The following is a 15,084-nucleotide window of genomic DNA, read 5'->3' on the forward strand; positions in this document are numbered from 1 at the left end:
TAGGAATTTTCTGGATTTTTCTTTTAAATTAACCGATTTTTTAGCATATAGTGGTTTACATAGTTAAACCATTGCCAGTTTTATTTATTTTGTTGTTAAAATGAGCATTACTTTCCATGTTCTGTTAGTGTTAATCTGGTATCTACTTTTTTAATATTGAATTTTTCTTTGTTATTTCATTACTTTACTAAATTTCATCTAAGTTTCTTCCTTTTCTAGTTCTCTTGGTAGAACTTAAGTTGTTTCTTCTAACATTTTCTTAACTCTGCATTGTATAACATAAAAAAAGAAAAATTGAAAATTGAAAGTCTAGTAGGGAGAAACTGGAAGACATAAGCAATACAAACAATGAGAAGAAAACAGTAAAAAAATTAAAATTAGAAATTTTTAGGAATTTCTATAATGATGTAATCTGTGAACAGAGATAGTTTTACTGTTTCAGTTCAGATTCCTTTACTATATTTTTGGCTGCATAATTGTTCTGACTAGAGTGTCCGGGACTATACTCAAAGGCAGTGGTGGGGTCACTTCATTACCTGCTGATCATAGAGGAGAAGCTTGTAGAGTGTCCCTATTGAATTGGTTTCAGCTTTTCATACATATGTGGCATTCATTAGGTTGAGGGGTTTCCTTCTCATTTTACTTTGAGTGTTATTAACATGATGTGTTGTCCAGTATGCCCATATTTGTATTCTGTCTCTGTCATGTCATTTTTTATCTTTATTTTTTTTAGTGTGGCATCTTCAATTAATGGTTTTCCTTATGTTGAAATCCCTTAATTCCAGGACAGTCCCACTTGAGTATCTTGTAAAATGTGAAAATGTACTTTTAATTCAGTTTGCTCTGTTTTATTGTGGATTTTGAGTGCATGTTCCTCACAGATAGTTGTTCATAACCTCCTTGTTGTATCATCTTCTGGCTTGGATAAGCCGGTAATGCTGGTACCACCGAGAGAGTGGTACACTAATTTTCTGATCTTCACTCCTTGGAAATGTTTGAGGAGATTTGAAGTACTGTCTCCTTAAATATCTGTTTGAATATCCAGTGAATTCCCTGGCACATCTTGGGAGTTTTTTTGGTTTTGTTTTTTGTTAAACTCCTCTTTCATTCTGCTTCATGGTTATAGATCAATTGTGATTTTTTTTTTTTTCCTGAACGATGGAGTCTAAATTGGTTATACCTTTTTTCAAATTTATACTCATCTTTTGGTACGAATTTGTGGACAGTGATATCCATCATCACCTCTTATAATTATTTTTATTTCTAAGGTCAGTGATACTGTGTCTTCATTCACTTTTTCACTTCTTACTTAAGTTGGTCTTAATTATTCTTTTTTTTTTTAAAGATTTTATTTATTTATTTGACAGAGAGAGGTCGCAAGTAGGCAGAGAGGCAGACAGAGAGAGAGAGAGGAGGAAGCAGGCTCCCTCCTGAGCAGAGAGCCCAATGCGGGACTCTATCCCAGGACCCTGAGATCATGACCTGAGCCGAAGGCAGCCTGGTCTTAATTATTCTTACTTTGGTTCATGGGCTGTCAATGTTGTTGATCTTTTCTGACAAACAACTCTTCGTGTGGTTGATATGTTTCTATTTTTCTGTACTCTATTTGGTTCATTTCAATTTTCTCTTTCAATATCCATCGTTACGCTAATTTTGTGTTCATGTGACCCTCTTACTGATTATTAGAGATACAGGAAACTGATTTGTTCTTCACCATGACCATACCATAGAATTATCGATTAGACTATGTGCTCAATACATTCTGTGGCATTTTATGTGTCCATGGAGAAATGAAGTCCTGATGATTCCGTGTCAGCCATCTTTCGGACATTGTCTGATTGACTAGATATTTCTATATTAGAAGTCATCAGTATATTCTGAATATAATAAGTGCAGTGATTTTACTTTTATTTGGTATCTTTCAGCTGTATCTTCACATGACACCCAGAGTTTCCTGCTAAAGCTGAGCATAGAAGATTCTTTCCAAAAAGTATCAATGTCTAGGGGTGCCTGGCTGGCTCAGTGGGTTAAAGCCTCTGCTTTTTACTCACGTCATGATCTCAGGGTTCTGGGATTGAGCCCCACATAGGGATCTCTGCTCAACAGGGAGCCTGCTTCCCCCAACCCCCAACCCTGCCTGCCTCACTGCCTACTTGTGATCTCTGTCAAATAAATAAATAAAATCTTTGAAATGCATTGCATAGTCCATGTGTGGACTTAATATATTTTAATTAATAAAACAAAGATTTTTAATGTGTAACATGGATTTGTAATGAATGACACATTACTCCACTGCCAAGGTGAACCTATCTCATTTTATTGGAGGTGGTAGGGACCTGATGGTATCATCTATTTGGTAATGGAGTAGAATAATATTCCTAGGAATCCTTTCTGTCAGTGGCCTTAAGGTTTAAATAGTGAGTAATTTGGGGTACTTGGGTCGCTCAGTGGGTTGAAGCCTCTGCTTTTGGCCCAGGTCATGATCCCAGGGTCCTGGGATCAAGCCCCACATCAGGTTCTCTGCTCAGCAGGGAGCCTGCTTCCCTTCCTGCCTCTCTGACTACCTGTGATTTCTGTCTGTCAAATAAATAAAATCTTTAAAAAATAAGTGATTTTCCCCCTACTTTATCTATTGTCCTCTTTTCTCTTCTTTGTGCTGACTGTGATAATATTATGGATATATTACAGATTTTGTAGAGGTATTGTTGACATTTTAGGTCATGCACTCCATGATACTGCTACTTAGCATTCACTTTGTGTAGCCAGTAGTATGGTAGGGTCCATGAACAGACACCCATCCTTCCACTAGCATGTTTCCCAGACAACACTCTGCAGAATCACAAGGTAATGTAACCTACGCTACAACAACCCCAATCCAGCCTTGTGAGCAACCATCTCCCTTTTTCCCAAAGCTTTCCCTTCCTGTGTTCCTTAGAGAAGACTGCCACAGAGCTGACCTGGACCTGTTTTAGCTTCAGTGGCCTAATCTGGAGTTAATCCTTGGACTCTAAAGCACTGAATTGTGGGCTCTAAAAAGCTGTGTTCCCCACTTCCTATGTGGGGGTGTTCCTTTGATGTGTCTGTGAAGTTCACATGCTCATATGACAGTGCTGGCTGTGGATTTAGAAAAATAATTTCTACTTGTTTTATTTCCTAGCTATCTCCTGATTTGCAGTTGTATTTTTCCTCATTTTACTTTCCAGCTGCATAGGCATCAGAACCATTCTTTTTTTCTTGAGTTGTGGTGAGAGTGTTCTCCAAAGAGTTAATTGAGATTAGAGAGATGGATGGCCACTGGATATTAATTCAGACATTTAGCCCTAGGAGGTGGGATGTGAATCTAAGTAAAATCTGGTGAGAAAGAGGTAAGACCTATTAAACATCAAGAACTCCTTCCTGTGTGAGGAGGGAACTGGAATCAGCTCCCTTTAGTCACTGCAAAGGCACAAGCAGCTGTTGCTTTTCTCATTTGATGAGTACATGTTATAGAAAAAAGAATTGCCAAATATGTGGGTTTCTGAGGAGTAGGGAAGTCCTCCTTCATTCTCATGATTTCTTTACATTCCTGTGTGTAACTGAGGACCAGATGGCCTTCGATGACAATGATGACTGTGATCACCAGGCCTGTCTCAGTGGCAATGAATGGAAAGGGAGGTATCTTGGATGGTGCAGTCAGTTGGGCATAGCTTTACAACGTCAGATGGTAGAGTAGCTGTTGGAGGTGGGGTTTCCTTCTGGATAGTGGGATAGGCAAGATTAGCAAGGCATGTCCTGTGGATGAACCAAGCACTACTCTCTCAGGGATAAAACCCCAGTCAAGATTTGATCCATTGTACATCAGTGACCTTTCAGGGAAGCAGCTGCACTGCTGTGTGGGGCCTTCCTCCCTAGTCAATACCTTGATGAGTATGGGCTCAGGTTCTGGCTCTGTGCATGGTGGTTCTTGGCTAGAGAAGTAGTTCAGCGGTGAGACACAATGAGCATTTCTGCTTCAAACAGTCCAACCCAATTGGTCATTGACTACTGAATGAATAAATAACACTTGGTATGTATGTACAATGGTATATTAGCATGGAAATGAATGAAATCTTGCCACTTGCAACAACGTGAATGGAACTAGAGAGTGTAATGCTATGTGAAATAAGCCAGAGAAAGACAAGTGCTGTATGGTATCACTCATAGGTAGATTTCAACCAACAAAAAAGTGTTCAGTGAGAAAGAAAAAAAGAAAAGGAGAGGCAGTAAAAGAAACAGACTCTTGTAGAGAGCAAGCTTATGGAAGCCAGAGTGCGGGTGGGTAAGCAGATGCATTAAATTATGTACAGACATTAAAGCGTACAATTGTGATGAGCACCAGGTTTTGTATAGGATTGCACTGTCGCTATTGTACTGCTGGAATGCTTTCTTAGTTTCTTGTGTAGTATATAGTCATTCCACAATTCCACACATCATCCAGAGCTCATCAGGACAGGTGCACTCCTTAACCCCTTCCTTGCACCTACCTTCCCTCTGCCCACTTTCTCTTGTAAGACCCGCGGATCGATCCCCTTACCCAAGAATCCAACACTGCCACTGGATGCAAACAGCAAGAGGTTTATTGGGGCGCAGGTACCGGCGGGTGGTCGGCAGCTCCAGCTAACCGAGCACCCCGACCGAGGGGAAAGCGGGTTTTTTTTTTTTTTTTTTTTTTTTTAAAGATTTTATTTATTTATTTGACAGAGAGAGATCACAAGTAGGCAGAGAGGCAGGCAGAGAGAGAGAGAGGAGGAAGCAGGCTCCCTGCTGAGCAGAGAGCCCGATGCGGGACTCGATCCCAGGACCCTGAGATCATGACCTGAGCCGAAGGCAGCGGCTTAACCCACTGAGCCACCCAGGCGCCCAAAGCGGGGTTTTTATAGACCGGTACAAACAAGTTTTGGGTGGGGACGGCGCTGATTGATTGATCCTTTGAACAGGCATACTTGGCGTCAGTGGATTGGGTCAGGGGACCCCCGCGCGAAAGCAGACAAAGCAATCTTACAGAAGCAGAGCTGGCCGGTTAGCCCATGCATGCGAAAAAAACACTACCAGGATATTGAAGGCCTGGTTACTTATCAAGTAAAGACAATTGGGAGTCTCCTGGTGGAGTGTTACATTCCTGCTATCAAGCATCCTTGTTAATGAGATTTAGGTTTAGAAGAAATTGAACTTTATTTACTTTTCCTTCTACCTCCACCTCCTTCCGTTTCTCAAGGAGGGGAGGGTGACATTAGGGCTATTGATAAGGTAACTTCTTTGTTCTAAATCTCAAGGACATTTGCAAACCAAAGGAGACTCCTACCTTAAAGGACTGTGATCTCTGCAAGATAATCATTTGCCCTTCTTTTAGGGCAGTCAGGGGTGCCTGTGAAATGTCACACATATGGAGGGGAGCAGATGAAAGGGGGGGGTGCAAGGCGCCAGCTTTTGCTTTGTCCTCAGCCAGCCTCCTGCTCCCTCATCATTCCCCGCTGAACAATTTTGACCCTTAAATCTTTAAGGTGGTTGAAGGTGGAAGGTCTCATCTTCTGTAACTTCTTCGTGCTGAATAGGGGCGTAGAGCTGTCCCTACCTACTCAGGTCAACATTGATCAGGGTAGGAATGTATAAGGGAGTTACGAAAGGTGGAGGCAGCTGAATCCGGCGCTGACAGTGAAGAGGCGTCCTCGCGTGCGATAAGGATCGTCTGTCGTGGTGTAGTCATTGTAGCAATGGAGTCTCGGCACCAAGTAGAGAAACATGGAACAAAGCAACATATTAAGGTTAATAAGGTGATAAGAATGAGAAGCCCGAAAAGGAGATTCGGCCATAGTCCTCCTTCAAACCAGGAACTTAACCATTCACTGAGAGAGAGAAGGATCTTGTAGGGCCTTAATTTGGGTATTCATATCCTTTATTAGTCCTGTGATAGTCTGGGATGTACACACAACATTCTGTCTTGATAATTGCACATGTGCCACCCTGGGCTGCTGTCAGGACATCTAAAGCCATCCTATTTATCTCTTAAGGGAGGGGACTCTCCAGGGCAGGGGTCTTTCACTCTCAAATAAATAAAATCTTCAAAATAATTAAAATGAAAGTGTAGCTCATTCTCAGGATGAGTCCTATCCATGTGCTACTTCAATAAACTTACTAAGTTGCACCATAAAACATGGCAAGAATTCTTACCACTGTGAAGGATCCCACTGAAAGACCCCTGCCCTGGAGAGTCCCCTACCTTAAGAGATAAATAGGATGGCTTTAGATGTCCTGACAGCAGCCCAGGGTGGCACATGTGCAATTATTAAGACAGAATGTTGTGTGTACATCCCAGACTATCACAGGACTAATAAAGGATATGAATACCCAGATTAAGGCCCTACAAGGTCCCTCTCTCTCTCTCTCTTTTAGTGATTGGTTAAGTTCCTGGCTTGGAGGAGGGCTATGGCCAAATCTCCTTTTCGGGCTCCTCATTCTTATCGCCTTATTAACCTTAATATGTTGCTTTGTTCCATGTTTCTCTACTTGGTGCCGAGACTCCATTGCTACAATGACTACACCACGACAGACGATCCTTATCGCACGCGAGGACGCCTCTTCACTGTCAGCGCTGGATTCAGCTGCCTCCACCTTTCGTAACTCCCTTATACATTCCTACCCTGATCAATATCGACCCCAGTAGGTAGGGACAGCTCTACGCCCCTATTCAGCACGAAGAAGTTACAGAAGATGAGACCTTCCACCTTCAACCACCTTAAAGATTTAAGGGTCAAAATTGTTCAGGGGGGAATGATGAGGGAGCAGGAGGATGACTGAGGACAAAGCAAAAGCTGGCGCCTTGCACCCCCCCCTTTCATCTGCTCCCCTTCATATGTGTAGCATTCCTCAGGCACTCCTGACTGCCATAAAACGATAAATAGTTAACTTGGTTTGCAAATGTCCTTGAGATTTATGGCAGGAGTGTGACATTCCACCAGGAGACTCCCAATTGTCTTTACTTGATAAGTAACCAGGCCTTCAATATCCTGGTTGTGCTTTTTTTCCCATGCGTGGGCTAACCGGCCAGTTCTGCTTCTGTAAGATTGCTTTGTCTGCTTTCGCGCGGGTCCCCTGACCCAATCCACTGACGCCAAGTATGCCTGTTCAAAGGATCAATCAATCAGCGCCGTCCCCACCCAAAACTTGTTTGTACCTGTCTATAAAAATCCCGCTTTCCCCTCCGTCGGTGTGCTCGGTTAGCTGGAGCTGCCGACCACCCGCCGGTACCTGCGTCCCAATAAACCTCTTGCTGTTTGCATCCAGTGGCAGTGTTGGATTCTTGGGTAAGGGGATCCGCGGGTCTTTCACCACAATTTTGTTAAAAAACAAAAAGCTATTTGATTGCTATTCCTTTGAAAATCTAGTGCACAAGGCATGAGTTGTGTGTTGTATTTTTTTTTTTAAGATTTTATTTATTTATTTGACAGAGATCACAACTAGGTGGAGAGGCAGGTGGGGGGTGGGGACAGGCTCCCTGCTGAGCAGAGAGCCCAATGTGGGGCTCCATCCCAGGACCCTGAGATCATGACCTGAGCCGAAGGCAGAGGCTTAACCCACTGAGCCACACAGGCGCCCCAAGGCATGCGGGGTTTTTGGGTGTTGTTTTGTTTTTTTAAGATTTTATTTATTTATTTGTCAGACAGAGATCACAAGGAGGCAGAGAGGCAGGCAGAGAGAGGAAGGGAAACAGGCTTCCCACTGAGCGGAGAGCCCAACCACCCGGGCCAGATCCCAGGACCCGGGATCACGACGGGAGCCGAAGGCAGAGGCCTTAACCCACTGAGCCACCCAGGAGCCCTAAGGCATGAGTTTTGATTGACAAGGAACATTAGGGGTGCTTGGGTGGCCCAGTCACTGAGTGTCTGCCTTTGGCTCAGGTCATAATCCCAGGGTCCTGGGGATGAACCCCACATTGGACTCCCTGCTAGGCAGGAAGCCTGCTTCTCCCTCTCCCACACTCCCTGCTTGTGTTCCCTCTCTCTGTGTCAAATAAATGCATAAAATCATAAAAGAAAAGAGAAAAGAAAAGAAAAGGAATATTAGTTTCATTCAGGAGGCCAGCCAGTTGGAAAAAGACAGACACATGTCCTAAAAGCAACTCCAAGGACTCCTACAGGCCTGCAGATTTTAAAGGGAAGTTGAGTGCAGTGAATAAGTAGGAGGGGAGCAGGGCGGTCTGTAACACTTCTGGATAGGCTGCAGACTCACTGGTGCCTTCTACTGACATGGATGTGCCTGGAGGCTGTGTGTGGGTGGCCTGGGGGAGGTTCTGCAATAAGGTTTGGTAACCAGTCTTTGTAGGAAACAATGCATCATCTATAGGTTTACAAAGAAGAGTCTAGTTCATCACTCACACAGGATAAAGGTGCACGCTGAAAATTTCAGTCTACTCAGTTGGCCAGAGGGGTCAATGCTCAGCTTCTCTATAAGTTAAAAAAATGTCCTATAGGTTTATTCTGTGGCTACAAATGGAAATTCTTTCCTTCTATTGTGAGCAGGAAATTATTCCCTTCTGTTGATGAGCAGAAGGCAAACTGGGAGCAAAGCACATGCTGATCCCCCTGTAACCCCTCTAACCCCCACTCCCAGGTGGGATAGTGATATTCCTCAGGCACTCCTGACTGCCCTAAAGCTAAGGAAAGGAAAAACAAATGGTTAATTTAACACAGATTACAGTCCACCAGACCCCAGAGTTTCCTTCAGATTACAAATATCTTAGTGATTTACAAGAAAAAGCATTCTTATCCATAACTTTCAGAGAGAAACGCCCAACTCTCTTAATGTTAATGCTTTACTAGATGGAAAGACAACCTTAACTTGACAATGGCAGAGTTTAGAGTATTTTGTAGGTCCTCTTTAGCATATGAAAGTTCTTTTGAAAACCTACCTTTCTTTCCCTTATCTCAACTCCAAGTGCTTGGGCTCCTTTTGCCTTTGGGTAATGCCCCTCCCCCCCGGGGGGGGGGTTAACAAGACCATCATTTTTCACCAAAAACCTTTCAAGAGTTCTTGCCCATAGGCTCCAGACCTCACCCCACCAATTCTCACCTACATTCCAAAACTCCATCAAAACTAGTTCCCGATTGAATTAAAGCCCAACTGGTGACTATTTCCTAGGAAAGTTGACTGCAAAGACTACATGTGTTTGAATGTCTCTTAGATCATGGTGGATTTCTGTCTTTACTGTTTTCTGTTTATGTCCTCTACTAACTACTTAAATTACAAAATTGGGTAATTTCCCATTGTAAAAATTTTCTAGTGTTTTCCATGGATTAAAAATCACAGGGCGTGGGGCGACTGGGTAGCTCAGGAGGTTAAAGCCTCTGCCTTCGGCTCAGGTCATGATACCAGGATCCTGGGATCCAGCCCCTCATCTAGCTCTCTGCTGCACAGGGAGTCTGCTTCCTCCTCTCACTCTGCCTGCCTCTCTGCCTACTTGTGATTTGTCTGTCAAATAAATAAATAAAATCTTTAAAAAAAAAATCACAGGGCGGGTTGCCTGGGTGGCTTAGTGCTTAAAACCTTTGCCTTTGGCTCAGGTCATGATCCCAGGGTCCTGGGATGGAGCCTCACATCGGGCTCTCTGCTCAGCAGGGAGCCTGCCTCCTCCTCCATTCTCTTTCTGCCTGCTTCTCTGCCTACTTGTGGTCTGTCTGTCAAATAAATAAAAATCTTAAAAAAAATCACAGGGCAATAATGCAGCCTTTGGGGCATGAGCAGCAAGGCATAGTATTTCCATCCATTCAGCTGGTGTCCACTCACCAGGCACCCATCTATAGCCTAGGATGTGATGGTGTAGGGCAGAGACACCTGTATCCCTCCAACCTAGACTTTTATGCCTGGAATGACTCTGTGGTAAGGCAGAATGGTAATCAATTGAGATTTTTGTTTGAGGGACACCTTGCATTGCTTTTGACACATGGACGCTCTGACATATCCTGTGTGGGACACCACCTGGGAGTCAGGGGATTTTGTTAAGGGGCCTTCTCTACTTTTCTAGGAGCATGGTGCTAGTCCCTAAGGACTCTCCCATGGGATACTTTTAAGCCACTGGAAACCATGTGGGTTGCAAAATTTAAGAAAGGTACACATGGCCTTAGTAGTGATGAAGTCCCAGCACCTAAGTCAGGTTCGGTGGGGTGAGGAGGTTCGGAGCTGACAACTAAAGAAAGAATTCTTAAGACGTCGTTGGTGCAAAATGGTGGTTTATTAAACCACGGGGACAGGACCCGTGGGCAGAAGAGCTGCTGCCCCGGGTTGTGAGGAGTGGCTGGTTATATACACAGGAGTTGGGTAGGTGAGGACAAAGGGGTGTCCAGAAGGGCTATTGGGGCAAAGAATACTATCAGGATATTGAAGGCCTGGTTACTATCAAGTAAAGACAATTGGGAGTCTGGTGGAATGTTCCATTCCTGCTATCAAGCATCCTTGTTAATGAGATTTAGGTTTAGAAGAAATTTAACTTTATTTACTTTTCCTTCTACCTCTGCCTCCTTCGGTTTTTTATGGAGGGGAGGGTGACATTAGGGCTTGAGGAACTGAGTTCTGTGTCTTTGGAAATTGGGCTATTGATAAGGTAACTTCTTTGTTGTAATCTCAAGGACATTTGCAAACCAAGGGAGACTCCTGTCTTGCAGGATTGTGATCTCAGCAAGTTAACTATTTATCATTTCATGGCAGTCAGGGGTGCCTGAGGAATGCTACACATATGGAGGGGAGCGGGTGAAGAGGGGGTGCAAGGCGCCAGCTTTTGCTTTGTCCTCAGCCAGCCTCCTGCTCCCTCATCATTCCCCCCTGAACAATTTTGACCCTTAAATCTTTAAGGTGGTTGAAGGTGGAAGGTCTCATCTTCTGTAACTTCTTCGTGCTGAATAGGCACGTAGAGCTGTCCCTACCTGCTCTGGTCAATATTGATCAGGGTAGGAATGTATAAGGGAGTTATGAAAGGTGGAGGCAGCTGAATCCGGCGCTGACAGTGAAGAGGCGTCCTCTCGCGTGAGTCATTGTAGCAATGGAGTCTCGGCACCAAGTAGAGAAACATGGAACAAAGGAACATATTAAGGTTAATAAGGCGATAAGAATGAGAAGCCCGAAAAGGAGATTTGTTTATAGTCCTCCTTCAAACCAGGAATTTAACCATTCACTGAGAGAGAGAGAAGGATCTTGTAGGGCCTTAATTTGGGCATTCATATCTTTTATTAGTCCTGTGACATTTTTGTGATAGTCTGGGATGTACACACAACATTCTGTTTTGATGATTGCACATGTGCCACCCTGGGCTGCTGTCAGGACATCTAAGGCCATCCTATTTTCTGGAGTGCCTTGGTATCTGTGAGACTTTGGTATTAAGTAGGGAGATTAGCTGGAGTGGTGATAAGTTTTAGTAATGTGCCCATGAATCCAGGCAAGTCCTAAAGCACAGCGACCTATCCACCCTGGAGGAAGCCAGGGCCACAGGTTGGTTCCACATATCCAGTGGGTTCCATTTGGAGCTGGCCATCTGATGCCAGGTCGCCTTGCCCAGTCAGTAGCAAACCAGTCAGTAGCCTGGAGTACTATTACTTGGGAACACATTTCTAGTGAGCCATCCTAGACATCGTGTGTTATTTGCCCAAGTACCACTCGTATGATTCCTTTGTTCCCAGCATAAAACTGCCTTTTGACTGAGCCTTCCAATCGTGGGTGTAAGCCACAGATATGTATCCCAGATTTGATATATATCATCCTTAGTATAGCGATAAGGAGGATTTCGTAACTTAGGCCCATATTTGATTGGGGAGTTATGGCTTGATAGCAATCCCCTTTCCTTACAAATAGCTCCATGGGCATGTAGTACCAGGAAAGCATATTTGGAGTCAGTATAAATGTTAATTCTTAGGCCTTGGCAATTGCAAAGTGCTAGTGAGCACTATGGCATACCTAGCTGTTTTTATTTTTTTTTTCTATGAAAACTACTGTCATCAGAAAACCAACTGTCATTCATATTTTTAACAGGGGCATCTTAAATCTGGAAAAATAGAGTAAGCAAGATCAATAACCTTTTTTGCTCTATAGAGAAAGAAGTACAGGTCAGGTTCAGGCATACAGGTAACTAGGTTTAAGGTTTGACAAGTTTTAAGTATGATTTCTGGCATATCTGTTAGTGTAGCCCAGTATTTAATAAGTTGGCCTCCATCATCCATTGGTGGCCTTTGGCTTCTAAGACAAATCTGGACCTGATGTGACATCATTACAGTCAAGGACTGTCCCATAGTGAGCTTTGAGGCTCTTTTATAGGAGGGCTGTTCCATAGTAAGCTTTGAGGCTCCTTTTATGAGGGCTGTTCTATGCTTAGCTAAAGCATCTGTTTGCAATTGCACCTCAACAGAAGTGGCCTCTAGGATAAATATGACTAAGGGATGAAACCAATAAGAAGACCTTTGAGTGGTCCAACCTTAACAATATCCTGATTACAGAGGATCATTGTCAAGTGGGAGAAAACTTGTCAAGAGATAAGGGGAGTCCCCCATGAATCATCCAATCCACTCATAAAGAAAGTGGGGTCATCCATTATCTCCACAAGTCCATAGTTAATCCTATGGAGTGCGACAGGTTGGCTTTTAGGCAATTTCATTATTCCAGTTGTTTAATCATGTGCCGTGGGGTCTGCTAATATCCCCACAAAACAGTAAGATCGACTAAAGAAGCTATTGTGTAACTTCTCTGAAATTTACCTCAAATTGTTTAGCTTAGGTAAACAACATTTAAAGACAATCAAATCTAGAATTTAACACCCATAAAGGTATGTTACTAAAACATAATTTTTTTCTCTCTAAAATAACCCTCATTTACAGAGATAGCCAAATCAGGACTAATTCACTTGTGAAACAAGTCCAGTTTTAACAAACTTGGCCCATTATTTCCATAAGCTCAGCAAGAACTGTTGAGTGTGATCATATAGATCTTTTAGAATCTGCTTTGCTGGAACTTCTTATAAGGAATCTCTAGGTTGAACTTTTAGTAGCCTCTCCGGGCCAGAAGCCAAGCCCTGTACTTGCCATCAGGCATGCCTGCAATACCTTTGGGCGAATTCCTCTTCCTGAGACTGCACCTACCAAGGAGTGACATTCTTTACTCACCTGGTGAGGCTGCTGGGAACTCTGTAAGCAAGGTATCAGGCCAACAGTCCCAAGGGGCTTTATGGCTCCAGGTTTCATGAAGTCAACCTTAGTTCCTTTAAACTGTCTGCTCATATCTGAGTCTTTTCAAATATGACATCCCACGGGGCGCCTGGGTGGCTCAGTGGGTTAAGCCGCTGCCTTCGGCTCAGGTCATGATCTCAGGGTCCTGGGATCGAGTCCCACATCGGGCTCTCTGCTCGGCGGGGAGCCTGCTTCCTCCTCTCTCTCTGCCTGCCTCTCTGCCTGCCTCTCTGCCTACTTGTGATCTCTCTCTGTCAAATAAATAAATAAAATATTAAAAAAAAAACAAAAAAAACAAATATGACATCCCAGTCAAAGCCTTGGTAAAATAACCAGTTTCCAATGGTGTCCTGTTACAAGGAGAACAGATTCTTATTGAACTTATGCAAATGACTGATTGCCATGGAAGAATGCTTACTGAAACCTTTTGGTTTCAGAGGGTTCATATAGAGAGAAAAGCTTGAATGCTTTGAGCACTTTTACAAATGAGCACTTTTACATCTCTATAAGTTACAGATAACTAGGAGGAAGTATCCCTAGTCTGGAAGAGCAAACATTAGAGAGAACCAGCAATGTTTAAAGTAAGAGACACAACACTATAATCTTTTAGTTCATTTAGTCCCATGTTACTAATTCTGGTGAATGCGGCTTTAGTCCGTTTTGGAAATTCTTACCCATTTCAGTTTTAGGATTTTCAAGTGTATCAAATATCTGTATTTGTCCTGAAAGTCCTTTATAGGAATCTCCTTGAAGATAAAACTCATTTTACAAGAGAATTAAAACAATTATAAATGACAAAAACTCAGAATGGATATGGTTAGAGCTAAAGAGAAACGGGAGTTTACAATTTAGCTGCAAGGAAATCAGGTTATTTCTGTGATACATAACATTTCCATAATTACAGTATCAAGCGGTGATCTCTCAAAACACTAAAACTTTAGGAAGTGCGTAGAATCTCTAGAATAGTTATAGTATTTTCCCAAATGTAATCCAAGGTTTATCATTGGTTCAGTAGTATTTCATGAGCAACTTCGCATACCAAGGAAAAGCCTGAGTTAAAGAGATTTACAATTTAAATCTTGTCAACATTTGCTAAAATCTTAGAAAGTGTTGAAGCACATTCCTAAATATAATTAGGGATGTTAAACACCTAATAAAACAAAACATAGAAACTGGTTTTTCTGGGCAGGCAAAGAGAAAACCATTTACATTTTCTTAACAGCAGATCAATTGATCTAAGAAAACATTGTCCTTTTGAACAGAGACAATTTCAGTCTTGTACCAATGTACCTTTAAAACCCATTCATTTCAATCTTAGTTCATTCTTGACCATAGCTAAAATTCCTTTTCTGAAGATTTCCCTTCACAAACCTTCTACAACTTTCCTTTGCCTTCAGGTTTTGTCCCAAGTCATTTCCTTCCAAACAACCATCTCATTTAGGACAAAATTACCTTCCCTTACCTTCAACAAAATGTATTCCCATTCCTTAAATCTTTCTTCCATTGTAATGCCAATTGAATATTACCCCCACCTTAAAAGACCACCAGAGACGTGAGTCAAAGCCAATCAGCAAGGGTCGTTTATTGCAGGTTCGAACCTGGACCTCTGCGGCGCTCGTTGCCGATAACGCCGAGAGGTCCAGAGCTGGGTTGGTGCAGGATTTTTATAGACAGATACAAACAAGTTTCGGGTGGGGCTGAGCTGATTGATTGATAGTTTGAACAGGCATACTTGGCGTCAGTGGATTGGGTCAGGGGACCCCGCTCGAAAGCAGCCAAAGCAATCTTACAGAAGCAGAACTGGCCGGTTAGCCCACGCATGCGGAAAAAAAAAGCACTACCAGGATATTGGAGGCCTGGTTACTTA

At 42.9% G+C, this 15,084-nt stretch overlaps 1 long non-coding RNA gene across 1 annotated transcript; it reads left to right on the top strand.

Moving 5' to 3' along the window:
• The first annotated feature begins 1,505 nt into the window (after positions 1–1,505).
• LOC116579175 lies at positions 1,506–14,900 on the top strand. The gene is made up of 3 exons (XR_004281159.1): positions 1,506–1,998; positions 5,679–5,680; positions 14,888–14,900. It is a non-coding gene; the product is annotated as an uncharacterized LOC116579175 (long non-coding RNA).
• Positions 14,901–15,084: the final 184 nt, after the last annotated feature.

Source organism: Mustela erminea, chromosome 19 (assembly GCF_009829155.1).
Source record: "Mustela erminea isolate mMusErm1 chromosome 19, mMusErm1.Pri, whole genome shotgun sequence".
In the NCBI taxonomy this organism is placed as follows: Eukaryota; Metazoa; Chordata; class Mammalia; order Carnivora; family Mustelidae; genus Mustela; species Mustela erminea.